The sequence below is a fragment of the Rhinoderma darwinii genome, chromosome 4, assembly GCF_050947455.1.
Source record: "Rhinoderma darwinii isolate aRhiDar2 chromosome 4, aRhiDar2.hap1, whole genome shotgun sequence".
Classification (NCBI taxonomy): domain Eukaryota; kingdom Metazoa; phylum Chordata; class Amphibia; order Anura; family Rhinodermatidae; genus Rhinoderma; species Rhinoderma darwinii.
The window spans coordinates 165250959-165266742 of record NC_134690.1 but is presented as its reverse complement, the minus strand read 5'-3'; positions in this window follow the sequence as shown (position 1 = coordinate 165266742).

The window sequence follows — 15784 nt, the reverse complement described above, 5'->3', positions numbered from 1 at the left end:
TACATTTGGCACAAAAGTGACATTACCCTGCACTGGACGTCCCTCAAAACTTGATGAAAAGACAAGATGAAAATTTGTCCGGGAGGCTACCAAGAGGCCTACAGCAACATTAAAGGATCTGCAGGACTTTCTGGCAGGTACTGGTTGTGTAGTGCATGTGACAGCAATCCTTATTCTTCATATGTCTGGGCTGTGGGGTAGGGTGGCAAAGACAAACATCCAAGCCCGGCTACATCAAGTCTGCCAAAAGAATGTGGGAAAACATATTATGGTCTGATGAGACCAAGGTTGAACTTTTTGGCCATAATTCCATGTATGTTTGGCGCAAAGCCAACACTGCACATCACCAAAAAAACACCATACGCACAGTGAAACATGGTCGAGGCAGCGTTATGCTTTGGGGCTGTTTTTCTGCAGCTGGAACTGGGCGTTAGTCAAGGTGGAGGGAATTATGAACAGTTACAAATATCAGTCAATATTGGCACAAAACCTGCAGGCCTCTGCTAAAAAGCTGAAGATGAAGAGGAATTTCACCTTTCAGGACGACAACAACTCAAAGCATACCTCCAAATCAACAAAAGAATGGCTTCAGCAGAAGAAGATCAAAGTTTTGGAATGGCCCAGCCAGAGCCCAGACCTGAATCCCATTGAAAATATCATTAAGGGGTTAAAAGTGGAAAAAGTTCTGAAATGATTAATCTTGTAGTGATTTTGTAACATGACAAAAACCTGGCATTTTAACAGGGATGTGTAGACTTTTTATATCCACTGTACAGTCTTTAAATCTCTGTAGACATTGTTTATTCCTTCCTGTTGTAGGATATCTCAGACTTGTTTCATAGACCGGCAGTTGTCTTTCCAGATTCTCTGCAGTCATTTAGGGCTCTGTATACTTGAGGTATTATGCTTTACTGGCTGTCTCCCACTTGACCCTGGGTGATCTCTTACACATCAATAAAGCTGCTTCTCCAATATCAGTGTCAATTTCTTGCAAGAATTTCTGCTTCTCTGCCTTTCTTTTGAATCTTACTTGCTTTTGCAGCCGCTGCTTGACATTATGTACTACTGCTTAGCTTACTTGTAACTAGAATACCCAGGTTCTTCTCTTGTTCTGTTATCCCCAGTTTTATTCTATTTAATGTATATGCGTTAATACTATTACTGCCACCTAGGTACATTATTTTACATTTATCAACATTATAATTCTCCTGCCATGTTTTTGTTTATACTGCCAGTTTAACTAGATCTTTCTGTAATAAAGAACACATATCCTTGTGATACCCCGCTGATGACTTCAGCCCATTTTGAATAAGTACCATTTATAACGACTCTTGGTTTTCTGTCCCTTAACCCACGTGCATACATTGTGCCCCATCTGTAGCTTCAGTACAAGTTTTTTGTGTGGAACAGTATCAAATGCGTTTGCAAAATCCAGATATCTCACATCAGCCGCATGACAAACATCCAGATTTGCACTTACCTCCTCATAGAAACTGAGCATGTTAGTTAGGCATGACCTGTTTTTCATGAATCCATGCTGGTTATCAGTTATTAGACTATTCTCCGCTATATACTTTTTGCAATTCATCTGTTAGGTTACCTTCAAATATTTGACATACCACAGATGTCAAACTGTCCTTCTTAAATTTTGGCACATCAGCGGTCCTCCGATCCTGTGGCACTGATCCTGTTACAAGAGAGCCTAAGAAAATGAGATACAATGGTCTGTCCATTATTGAGCGTAATTCTCTTATTACCCGTGGATCAATGCCGTCTGGGCCAGGGGCCTTATCAATATTTAATTTTCACAGACGGTCCTGTACTTTCTCCTGTGTTAAATAGGTAATATTAGGTGGAGAACCTGTATTACTGTACCTCTGAATATTTGGCATTAGAGGTTCATCAATAAACACATATAATAATAATGGACTATGGAAGAACCATTCTGCTGTTTAGCATCAATATACTCTAATAAAATTATTTATAAAACCATTATAATGCAGTGTTATAATAAGTTTTCTTGTATAACTAGATTTACGATTTAAATGATGTTTTGTTAGAAGAATGTTTATGGGTTACCTAGCAACCTGTGCTAGCAATCATTCTGTGCTACTTAAGAGGAAGTTACAGTTTATATATCTAACTCACACAGGGTGTTGTCAAGTTGAAAGCCCCTTAAATGGTCTCAGGGCTGATTCTAGCTTTTCTGCTGCCTGAGGCGAAAATTGAAATGTCACCCCCCCAGATTTTGATTGGCATCCCCCTGGCTGTTCTACATCACTAGCAGCCTCCTCCAACTATTGCGGATGCGGCGTGGCCTTGTACTCACCTGGTATGAGCGATGCAGCGATGAAGGTGGGCAGAGTACACCTTGCTTCATGGAGCATGCCCATGGAGTACAAGGCAATGGTGCATCCGAGAAAGTTGGAGGAGACTGGTAGTGATGTATAACAGCCAGGGAGATGTCAATCAAGCATTGAAAGGTGGGTTTGGAGGTAGGACTATGTGAATCTTCATGATATCGGCGCCGCCCCATGACCCTTTACAGAGTAATTAGCATATAGTGTGTGCCGTTTAAAAGTTGATTTTATAGATTTTGCTGCATCTGAAAAAAACATACAGGGGAATGTTTGGAAATATTGTCAGGTCATGTATTACTGCATGGTGGCGGTTCATAGAGTTAAAACTACCTGTCAGGTTCCCATTAAATATACAATGATTTTAAAACAACTCCATCTGCCGTGCAATTTTGTTATTATACATATATTCGACATAATTTCAGCTCCAGAACCAAGCTCTGACATATATACAGCACCAGAACCAAGCTTAGTACATAAATACAACGCCAGAAGAAAGCTCTCTACATATATGCAACACCAGAACAAAGCTCAGTACATAAATAGAGCACCAGAACCAAGCTCAGTACATGTATACAGCCCCAGTACAAAGCTTAGTACATAAATACAGCACCAGAACAAAGCTCATTCCATATATACAGCACCGGAACTAAGCTCAGTACATAAATACAACACCAGAACCAAGCTCAGTACATAAATACAGCACCAGAACCAAGCTCAGTGCATAAATACAGCACCAGAGCAAAACTCAGTACATATATACAGCACCAGCACAAATACAGCTCAATTTAGTGAAACTCCTGCTGTATAGGTTTGTACATCGTAAAACTACAGCTCCGAGCATGGCTTGAACAATGGTAAGGATATGCTGGGAGTTGCTGTTCCACGAAACAAAAATTATACCACACTTCATCTCGCTGCAGATCATATAGTGACTACAGTACTGAGTAGAGGCAGAATAAACATTTATATTTAGTGACTCACAGGTGACGTCAGATTCTAGTTGTTCTTTTTCTCTTTTCTTCTCCATCTGGTCCAGACCTCTATGATGACTATTCCCGGCCACAGCCCATTTCCGCAGTCTTACACTCAGATGGTCTTCAGCTTCTCACTTTTCAAACATTTCTGCACCTATAAAGGAAGATACAATTTTCATGGTGCTACAGGCTACAGGCTGTGCCATAAATATAATAGCACCATACACTGTGCTCCTGATTATAATAGCACAATACACTGTGTCCCCCCCCCCCCCACACACACACACACACACACACACACACACACACTGTGCCCAATGAAGATAGTACCCCCCAAAGCTCCCCTGTAGACAGTCCCCCCATAGAGTCCCCTGTAGACAGTTCCCCCCATAGAGCCCCCTGCAGGCAGTGCCCCAGATAGAACCCTCTGTAGACAGTGGCCCTCCATGGAGCCCCGTGTAGATAATGGCCTCCAGAGATCTCCCTGTAGATAGTGCCCACATATAGTCTCCTGAAGATAGTGTTCCACCTATGGTCCCCCTGTAGATAGTGCTCAACATATAGCCCCCCTGTAGATAGTTCTCAACATATAGCCCCCTGTAGATAGTGCTCCACATATTGCCCCCAGTAGATAGTGCTCAACATATGGCCCCCCTGTAAATAGTGCTCCACATATAGCCCCGCACACATACAGCCCCTCACACATATAGCCCTCGCATATATAGCCCCTCACACATATAGCCCTCACACATATAGCCTCTCACATATAGTCCCTCCCTGTAGATAGTGCTCCATATATAGCCCCTCACACATATAGCCCCCCATAGATAGGGCTCCACATATAGCCCCTCACACATATAGGTCCTCCCTGTAGATAGTGCTCCACATATAGCCCCTTACACATATAGCCCCCCTGTAGATAGTTCTCCCCTCATACAGAAACAAATTAAATTTACATACTCACCATATCCCGTTCCCGTGCCGTCCTCCTGCAATGCAGGCCTGCTCTCTTCTGAGCAGGTCTGTTGGAGCTGAATGACACAAACGGCGCCATAATGACATCATCGTCTCACTTGCGCTATTGAAAGACGCTAATTGGCAGGGCAGAATAATTTGCCCAGCCACTCAGCGCCTTTTAGCAACGCCGCTTGTGTCCATAAAAGGCGCTTAGTGGCTGGTCAAGTCATTCTGCCTTGCCAATCAGCGTATTTCAACAACGTCATTGCGCCGCTTGCGACGTTGAAATGCGCTGATTGGCGGGGTGCTGTGCCCTTCCATTCAAAGACGCGATGATTATATAATTCGAAGGCGCTGAATGGCACATAACGTGCCCCCCCATTCATTGCTTAAGCATGTAATTGTATCTGTGTTCCATAGACGGAGGTACAACTTTAGTGCAGGAGTTGGGTGGATGTTCATCTCGCCTCCCAGATGGTGCAGCCCTGAACGGGCCAAAACGCGTTAGTGAACGTTTTGTGCTGTACAAATGTTTGTTGAATAAACACAAAGTTGCAAAGAAAGTGGTAAATGCTGGGAATTGTATTTTGAGTTTGGGGTATGCTTCATGTGAACCACCAAACACTTCTAAAAAGTTCCAACTTGTCTTGCTTCTGGTTTTACAAGTTGATGACATTTTCTCAACTGAGGTGAAAGATTCCAAAACATCACCATTTTATTAACTAGGCCAAGCCGGCTGCTTATGGCTACATTGCAAGGAACATGTGGTGGTAACTAGAAGTGTGTAACACTCAGGGAAGTAATAACAGATTTGGCCTAGGCCTTCCAAATTTCAATATCCTATTGACTGGGATCACTAATGAACCCCAAATAATTTATTTTGGGTAACTTCTTTAAAGCATGTGGTGGGTTGAATGGCTGTTTTATCATCAGACTAACATATTTTTACTCATCATGAGTAATTCTTGCTGTGCTCCATGCCCACAAAAAAAAAAGAAAGAAAAAAAACAGAAGAAGGAAAGGAGAGCTGGGAAGGATAGTGAAAATTATTTGGCCAAAATAGACTCAGCCCTAGTATTAATGTAAGGGGCTATGTGAGTATATAGATATTGAAAATGCGTACAATATAGTAGCATATAACTATTATTTGCTAAAACCCGGAATATAACGTTTTAGTTTATATTTTTGTTTATATTGTTTATCAGTAGTTTCTATTGTTATCAGTACAGATTGGGCCACTGGACCCCCACAGATCCCGAGAACGAATGGTCTCTAGCTAGGTGACTGTTCTCTGCTGAGTCGGATAATCCCTATTCATGTGAAGTTTATGATGCGATAGAGTAGTGTTAAGCGACACTAAAGGAGAATTACAGGATTACACAATACTAATAGGGCAATTGAGAGGGGTTGTATAAAAACAGATCTGTAGAAGCACAGGCAAAACCAATTTGTGGTGCCACTGCCATTCATGGAAAGAAAGGAAGGGGTATATTTCCCATGAGACTTAATAGTGCTAGATGAGTTATATCAGCTACTTTCTACTTGTTGTGAGTGCCAACCTTGTATCGGTGTGTAAAGCATGCTGTTATCACTGTGCCTTCTCACCTGACCTCACTGAATGCCAACCATAGTTTTATTTATTAAAAAAAACATTACCCTGCAAGGCTTAAAACCGGCTGATCAGTTTTCCCAGTTCTCCACTTCTCCATACACAGGTGTGTTCCCAACTACAGCTCCTCAAATGTATTTTGCTGTAGAAAAATATATGTGGCGCTGCATAGAAGGCTGTTTCCCCAGAAACAGGGCAATGCTGTCTCCATGCTTCAACGTTACACAAAACACTGTACCCGACATCCACACGTAGTGCCACAATTTTACTGTGAATCCTGGATGACTCCACAGAGTCATGGTGGAGCACTACATTTAGATGCGGGGCACAGTGTTCCATGTAATGTTGGGGGGACTGCCCTGTATCTAGTTCTCCCTTTACGTTTTGAAATAAACGTGCATGCTTGGCTGATGGAGGAGTCAGGAAAGATGGCTGTCATATTGGTTGCAGTATCCACATTGCAAAGTTTTGCTCAGTTTTACTGATACGACACTTGCCCAGGTTACTTTTTTTTGTAAATATCTCAGCATGTAATACATCTGTACTCTTTGTACCATTTGAATTTTTATAATGAGTATATATTTTTATAAATATTTCTATATGGTATCTATGTTATTTTCGGCATATCTAATATCTAATAGTAAAAACTAAAATCGGAATGTAAGAATTGGAAAAAATTTGTCCATTTGCCCTGCCTGGTACAATTACAGTATGCAGTGTAAACCAAAACCACTTAGTGACAAAGTACTATATAAAACAATGATTGAATTTCTCATTGTTTGATAATCCTCTATACTGAACAGATAATGAGCGTAAATACTTGGTTCTCAAATTTTAGGATTGGAGCTGAAAATGACTCATTGTGGGACAAATAATTACAATAGATTTATAAATCAAAGTGAAAAATACCTGTGATTGTCCAGGTAACTATAGAACACAATATGCTATTGAACAATATAAATCAAAAATACTCAGAGATCATATTACTAGTATTTAACATATGACAAAGTACCGTGTATGTAGTTCCTATTTCAGTAATCTGTCATTGGAATTATCCACTGTAGACAAATTCGTTATATTTAGTTTCAACTTTAGACCTCATCCGACAAAAGAGTACATGAAACAGAACCGTATTGTGCATTGTATTACAGGCCATATAGTCCAGTGTGGAGTGTGATCACTACAAGGCATCCGATGAAGCATGCCACAAATTTCTTCAGCTGCATGCATGGCCCCATTTAGAATCATGGCGAATCCTGAATAACATAGGATATTAGGTGTGTTCGACCAGTATCTCAAGTTATAATCTCAAAGAAATATGCACTCCTTCCTCTTGGAGACCAGCCAAATAAATGCAAGCACAGCTGTTCAACTGCTAAGGCCTCTGAAACAGGACTCGATCACTCAAAGAACAATCCTAGAACTGCCAACTGAAAATCGAGATAGCATAGTGCAGCATGCTGACACAGCTTTAAAGTGCATACATAAGGTTTTAATAATACACACAAACAAAATGTTTGTATGTCTTTTAAAAACATCCATTGTCCTTACGCAGTAAAAACACACAACTTGAGTTTCACCTTCCTTGATCCACAGTGTGCCCTTAATCTACATGAATTTGCTGAAGATTTTAAAAGAGATTACGTGATAATTTACAAGAGAAAGTTTAAATGGACACTAACTTTTCAACAAACTTTGTATAAATCAATATTTCAAGTTTATATAAGAAATTTTGTAATTTATCTAATTAGAAAAAAATGCCTCTTTCTCCATTAATCAGGCTTCTCCCGTCTCCTAATTGTTCACACACACTGAATTTACTGACCATTGAGATGGCCCATCAGCTCACTGCAGTATAAGGTAACAGCTGCCAATAAAAGTCTATGGAGATGGAAGTGGGGAGGAGGGAACAAGAGCAAGAGTGAAAGAAAGGGAGTGAGTGAGACATAGAGATGCTGCAGCAGCTTCTAGTAAGTGGTATATCACACACCAGTGCTGGATTCACAGCTTCACTGCTCATTACTGCTGTATAATGTCCTCAATGCTTCAGCAGCTTCTATATATGTGATAGAGATAGGAGAGCAGGGTTCTCTTTTTCTCTGTGTACAGTTTATAGCAGACATGATAGCAGTTAGGCGCCACTAGCTCAGAGAAAACTGAGAATTAGAGCCTGTAAAGGGGAAACTGCTAAAAAATTTAAAATGCCATATAGAAGTATATATTGCCAATAAATAATGTTAATTCTCATGTACATCTGTGGTAACGCGGGCGCCGAGTCGCGGTGGGCGGAGGTCTCTGAGCTGAAGTTGGTATTTGCGCCCTTTGGTCGCGGTGGCGCACTTTCTCTCTCCCGCGCCTCGGGCCGCAGAACCAGTGAAATAAGTGGTGCTTCTAGGATACACTGTTCTCTGTCCCCTGGGATGTTATGTGGTGTACCCCGAATAACGATGTTCCAGGAGACAGGGTTCAATAAAATTTCACAGTAGTTTTACTGGGCACAATATGCTTGGTGGTTACTTTTGTTACAGAGGCAATGTCTTTAAGTAGTATAAACATATCACAGGGTATTGCAAATGGTGGTACCTGCTTCACCTCCCTGACTCTGTCTGTAATTCCTCCAAGTGTGCTGTGACCTCTGCTCCTCTTTCTTCTCTATACTGTGCTAGAAGGTGCGCTGCTGACTGTCCCAATCCAGTTGCACTATCACAGAGGAATCGTGTCCCTTGGGGATTCTAGGCTGTGTGCAAGCTCCTTGCTTTGCTCTAGGCACTCTCAGTAGTGTCCAAGCTCCTTGTCTGGCTTCTGTGCCACATGCAACACACACTGACCTGCACTCCTTTCACTTCCACATGGCTGTAGCTGATCCTCTCACAGAATTCCTCTCAGTTCCACATGGCTGCTGCAGCATCTCACTGAATACAACTTCAGACACTGACTTGTCTGCTCTCCTCTGCCTGCACGCTGCTGCACACTTCTCCTCACTTCTGCACTTCTCTGCTTCACACTGCTGCACTGCGTGAGGTTTGTTCCTCTGTCCCCAGCTAGCTACTTTTTTCTATTTTTTCACTTTTTCTTCCCTATGGGGGCTGCCATTTTTTTTTCCATTTCTGTATGTGTCGATTAACGACACATACAGACATGGAATACGGCAGCCACAGTCCCATAGGGACTGCGAACGGGTCCCGTCCCATCCACTTCTGTGTACGCCGTCTGTGTGGGAACTGCGCATGCGCCGCTCCCACACAATCCAATTTGAAATGTGGACCGGAAGTCGCGGCCGGACAGTAAGATTACTACTTCCGGTCGCGGCTTCCGGACTTGTGCACTTGGACCAGCGGCAGCAGACAGAGCGGACGGGCCGGAGGGAGCCGCGGCGGCAGGAGCAGGTAAGAGATTTCTATGTATGTTCGTGTTTGTGTGTGTTTACTACTGTATGTAAACCTACTACACTGTGTGTTAGCTCAAAAAATGGCGACACACAGTGTAGGAGGTTAGACCGTTCAATCCCCTCGTTTATCCCGGCACTAGCCAGGATAAAGGAGGGGGGATTCTCAGAGCTCACAGTGCTTTTTTCCCAATTTTGCAGCAAAAAGCAATGTGGTTGCTTTACCACATGCAATGCTGCAATTTTGGGAATAGCTCGATCTAGTGACCAGCAATGGGAAATATTATAAATTAGAATCTAATTTATAATATTTCCTGACTCGTGAAAAAAATAAAAAAAATTTGAACAATGTTTAAACACCTACACACTAAATGTTTACTTAAAAAAAAAAAACATGTTTTCCTGGCAACACATTCCCTTTAAGGCTATGTTCACACGGAGTATTTTGGGGGAGGAATATCTGCCTCAAAGCTCCAAACGGAATTTTGAGGCAGATATTCCTCCCCCAAAATACTCCGTGTGAATAGCAATTATCGCGCCGTTTTTCGCCCGCGGCCATTGAGCGCCGCGGGCAGAAAACACGCTTTCTCCTGCCTCCCATTGAAGTCAATGGGAGGTCGGAGGCGGAAGCGCCCGAAGATAGGGCATGTCGCTTCTTTTTCCCGCGAGGCAGTTTTACTGCTCGCGGGAAAAAGACGCCGACGCCTCCCATTGAAATCAATGGGAGGCGTTCTCGGGCCGTTTCTGCCGAGTTTTGCGACGCGGTTTCCGCCTCAAAAAACTCGGCAAAAGACCCCGTGTGAACATAGCCTAAAGGTGAAGCAGCCCATTTATGTTTCTGCTGAGTCATATAGGGAAGTGAATTCAGTACCAACCATGATTACAGAATAAAGCACATTAAAACCTGCATACTAAAGCAACAGTACAATGACAGTAAATAAACAGCAATTTTCCTGGGTATCACACACACATTTGACAGCTTATTCTGAAGAGTCATCTGAAAGGTTAGGTATGCATTAAGGGATTTTGGGATTCAGCTGAACAGTGTAGTGTTTCCCTATCCTTTAGCCTCAAGCAGGGGTTCATTACCTGACATTTTTGTTGTTGATCATACAGTATATCTAATTATTGCATATAATGACTTTTCAACATATAAGAAAAGCCTTCGTCTGGGGGCCTAAACGCGCGTCGGGGTTGACGCCAGAGACGGTGACCTGTTCTAATGGGTATGAACTTGGTTTTCAGCTATGCACTTTGTCCGGCAAAAGATTTTCATTAGATCAAACTTATTTTGCATTGAGTGTCTGCACCTATGGCTGACAACACAGCCACTGCCCTGTCTTTGCTTTGTTGATTTTTTACGAGGTCAAACTGAGCCATGTATTTGGTTCATGTATAGTACTAATACTGATTTTTCTATTTGGCTTTAATCAAGGGTATGTACACTGGTGTACACTCATTAACTTATATTTACTCCAATCATACTTTAAATGTGAATAAATATATAAATAATTTGTCTTGTTGCTGACTAGTTTGTTCTATTGATGTATGTATCAGAATATGTACGTTATATAAGTTGTAATATACCGTTGATATAATCCTATATTTGAACAGTGTCACCCATTACCCATATATTTGGATATACTATATACAATTTATTTGGTTGTCTTTCTACACTGTGGAAATCATCTCTGTTTTATTTATGTTGTTTTTAAGATGTATTTAATAAAGAAATCTTTGTTTTAAATCATTTTGGTGTGTCAGACTCCGAACTTTAGGTTTTTGCTATTAAACAGCGGGTTCACCGTTATTACCATGCTTCATTCCCCATAAGCTATTACGCAATAAGTCAGATTGTTGACTACAATAAATGTATCTGGGGAATATTTTTCGTGGTGTTCTTCATGTAGGTATACTGTTTTTGAATTTTGTCTAAGGAATAGTTATAATACCAGTGCGCTGTATGTAAATTACCAGAGTCCAACGCATCCCACACATGCTCAGTGCTCAGATGAAGCCGAGATCAGTACACCTGGACTCATCTCAAGACTCTTTTCTGGTAATTTACAGACAGTGCACGCTGTATTATAACTTATTTTCAGACAAATTGCTAAAACAGATAGTTTTGAAAGGGGCATGTTTAGAACGCTAACACACATCAGTATACAGACATGCTGGTGGTTTAGTGCCCTAGTGATTCTTTAAAGAGAATTAAGAATCTTTACAAAGGTTGCATAATAGTTGAGTATACATAAAATTATGAAAATTACTTGAAGTATGGTATATATTCCTTGCTTTAGTATATTTCTGTATAATCTGCAAACCATTTATAACTGAATGCACTTTTGCCAAATTACAATAACTGTTTGTATCAATATGATTGCAGAATAATGGAGAATACATTTCTCAAAACATATTCAAAGTCAATGTTCTCTACATTTCAAATAAAGCGGAGGATTAAAGAGTCACTCCATTCAAAAACTAAAAATTGAGCTTTAGGCCAGCAACATGGAGCTCTACAAGTTCACAAAGTTTACATTACCTGAATGGTGCCATAACATAGATGTTCCTAGGCTGCAGCTGAAGCCTGTGCTGGCCATAAGATTGCTGTACTGCTGTCATGAGCCGCTTCAGACTTAGTATGGGAAACATAGAGAAGTAAAAGTAAGAATACATTAAAAAGTTTTGAAAATATTATATTAAAAGAAATATAATAAAAAATTTTTAAATCATGACACCTTCCTTTTAAGGTTTAAAATAGGCTGGTCATTAAGGGGTTAACAGATGCGATTAGCCGACAAACTAGCGTTTGCTCGGTCATCGACTAATCGCTGCCCTGTTTACACTGGGCAATGATCGGGAATGAGCTTTCGAACAACACTCGTTCACCCTACCACTTGCCCGTGTAAAAGAGCCATAAAGGGGTTTTCCGAGATAAAATGACTTTGTGTTAACGCTTGTAATCTATTAATGTAAGTGCATTTGTAATGTACTTACATTTTCCAAATTGGCCCCGTTTCCAGATGCTGCCGTGGGGTACATGGCGGGAGACGTCACTCTCCGGCTGCTTTGTTGATCTTCAATTCTTTTCCGCGTATACGACACGTCACTTGTGACGTGCCGTGTACGGCCTTTTCTGTGGTACAGTCCGTAACGCGCATGTGCGGTCCAGGCTGTTATCTCGAGAATATCTAAAAATGAATGTTAACAATTTTTTACTAACGGAGTGAGATGAGCAGTAGCACATATAATTACCCGCTGCTCCTAATCAGACACAAGTGTTTACTAGCATCTGTATCTCAGAGATTTTTAGTCTATTCAGTTCTGGTGTATACATAATGATAAGTGTATGTAGTCAGTGGCATATATGAACTCTGCACATTCTTAACTTTTATTTTTAGGAGGTGTTGTGCAACTTAGGCTCTACTTGGGTTACACTTTAAGCCACAAACTTGAATTTTCTTGCATTTTTTACAAAAACGTACGCTTTGATGCAAAATTGCATGAAGATGCCAATGAGTGTGAAAGGCTGGATGGCATTTTCGCAAAGTGCCAGGTGTTAACTTTTCTGCAAGATATGTGTATGGGGGTATATGATTTTTATTTTATAATTCAGTATTTATTTGCGTTTGCCAAAAGTGTGAATACTGTAATGGGTGCAGATCTATATGTCTCTTAGGTTACTAGTGTAGTGTGTCTGTACTCTGATGCCTGTCGAGTGCTATTTTCTTCCATCTGCCCCTCCTAATAATCTATAGACAGTAAAAGATGAGGAATATGGGAGGGTGTTACACATAACTCCTCATTATTGTTGTCTGTAGTCTGTATACATAAAGACACATACACTAGATCTACAATAGGAGCTGTAGACAAAACTATTTGCGAAGTTGTTTCAATTTCTATTTTAAATACATTGAAGCAATAAATATTGGCTGCACAAGGACACAGAGACATTTAAAGAGCAGTATAAAATAATGTTATTTATTTTGCACGTTTATTACTGAACTTTGACTACACACATTTCTTATCGGTTGTGAATGTTAAGTGCTTATTGATTTAACATTATCTAATATCTAAAAAATAATCTTTTATGTGATGTTATCTACACTTTTCCAAGACATTGATGAGTGTTATGAAGGAATTTCAGACTGTGACCAGATTTGCATCAATACATGACTAATATTGCTAGTAGCAATTAGCACTTTTTGCACTTTATTAAAGTTCCAGATGTAATGCTGCACTTATCTCTTTAACAGTTTTACTATTGCTTACACTGTTTGCATTCTTTAATGTATGACAATATATGACATTGTATTGATTTTAAATTTATGTATTAATCACTCACTGATTGGGACTACTTTGTTCAGCCCCTATATATATCACCATGTTTTGCACTGTTTAACATGCTTGAGAAAGGCTCATTGCAAAGAGCCGAAACGTCGCACGAGGGCCATTAAAGCTATTTTTTCACCTTGACATTGGAGTGCTGCCTATCATTGGATGTTTATTGGATATGGAACTGTGATTGGGTTCCCAAGGCGTGCACCCATCTATACTTTTAAAGCTGGTGCTGCAGGATGGTGGACTAGATAGATGGATGGATGGTTGGACAGACAGATAATTAGATAGATAGATAATTAGATAGATAGATAGATAGATAGATAGATAGATAGATAGATAGATAGATAGATAGATAGATAGATAGATAGATAGATAGATAGATAGATAGATAGATAGATCATTGGCCTTTTAAGTTTAGCCTATTCTAAACATGAAATATAGAATCTATACTATAGTTGTCAACTTTTAAAGAATATGGATGTGTATCCAATATAAATAGATAGAAAATAGATTACAGCATTCATTTAAAGAAAAATGAAAAATATTGAAAATATGTAACACTGTCAAATGCAAAATTAAAAAATTCTAAAATTAAAGTGTGAGACATTTATGTGGTGCACACAAAGAGTTAAACTAGTGTGTTCCTAAAGTTCCCACTGCACAACATCCAGAATTATCTATCAGAGAGCTGTAAACTGTGCCTGGAATCAAGCTGACAGGACATTTGGTGGGCGTTGCCAGCTGATTTCTGTAAGTCGGTTGCCCTTACTAAGACCCGTGCAGGACTTAGACTAGGCTCACGTGAAAAGCCGTCAGCCTAGCCTAAGGCCCCTTAGTGACCAACGTAAAAAGGCGTATTGGTGGTCACTAAGGGGTTAAAACATTTCATCTCAGTCTGGCTATAGACCGCGAAACACATAGGTCCAGTCAGAATGAAGAAATATCCTGTTTGTAAAACCAATACACAACGCAACACACATAACATCTGCGGATTTCATTGCGGAATTTTGAATCTCCATTGAAATCAATGGAGAAATTCTGCAACAAGTCCGCTACACGTCCACAACAGCCAGTGTATGCTGCGGACACCAAATTCCGCACTGCAGCCTATGGTCCGCAGCGGAGTTTTCCGCCACGTGTGCACGAACCTAACTAAGAAGGTGTGGAAACCAATGGAGAAAATGTCCGCTGCGGATTTCCGCAGCGGACTGGCCGCAGCGGAATTCCAGAGCAATTCCGCCACGTCTGGCCATGCCCTTATAGAATTAGCCAAAGCCATACACACGGCTGTGACGGTAAGTGTCTCCCTACAGTATAGTATAACATCTAGATGTCCTTGCAATTTGTATTGTGCATCTCAACAGAAGTCACTACCCTATGCTTTCATGTAAATGTGATCTGCACCAAGGACAAAGATTTTGGCACCCACTAATGTGCACCATTTCAGATGAGCTTGTCTTGTCTTTGTGAATACTAAAAGAGAGAGTTTATCATCACCAGCTTAGTTAAAGGCTATGTACACCTTTCAAAAAGTTATTATTTTTTTTCTAAAAGTGTCCATCAGTGTGTGTGGTGCAACTTTCTAATTACATTTTATTAAAAATTATTTTTACTTTTTGAGATACAGCTGCTTTCTATCCTGTATGCAGAGCAGCTGTTTACTGCGCTAACACCTTAATCCGTCAGGTCAGCGGGACTGACGGGTTCAGTGACAGCGGGTCCTGCATGTCTCTGACACCCAGGACTCAACTGTTATAGATGACATCTAAGTTATGAACAGCGTTAAAATCTGCATGTAACGTGGATTTTGTTGGGAATTTCTTTGCGGATTTGCTTCGAAGTCCGCAACGGAAAAAGTCAGCAGTGTGTGGACCTTAGGGCACATCTAGACGTGGTGGACTTGCTGCTGATTCTGCTTTACAAATCCGCATCAATTTACAGTACAATACAGGTGGATGTGGTTTCAAAACCCCATTCACATTTAGCATAAAAAAATCTGGAATGAAAGCAGAGAATACTGTGGATTTTAAAATCCGCAGCATGCTCAGGCTGTTGCGGGGAAGCAATGGATTTTCACAGCGGATTTCAGTTGTGGCAATGCAAAGGGTAAAACCTTCTCCAAATCCAGCACTGAGCTCGCAACAAAATTTGCATATAA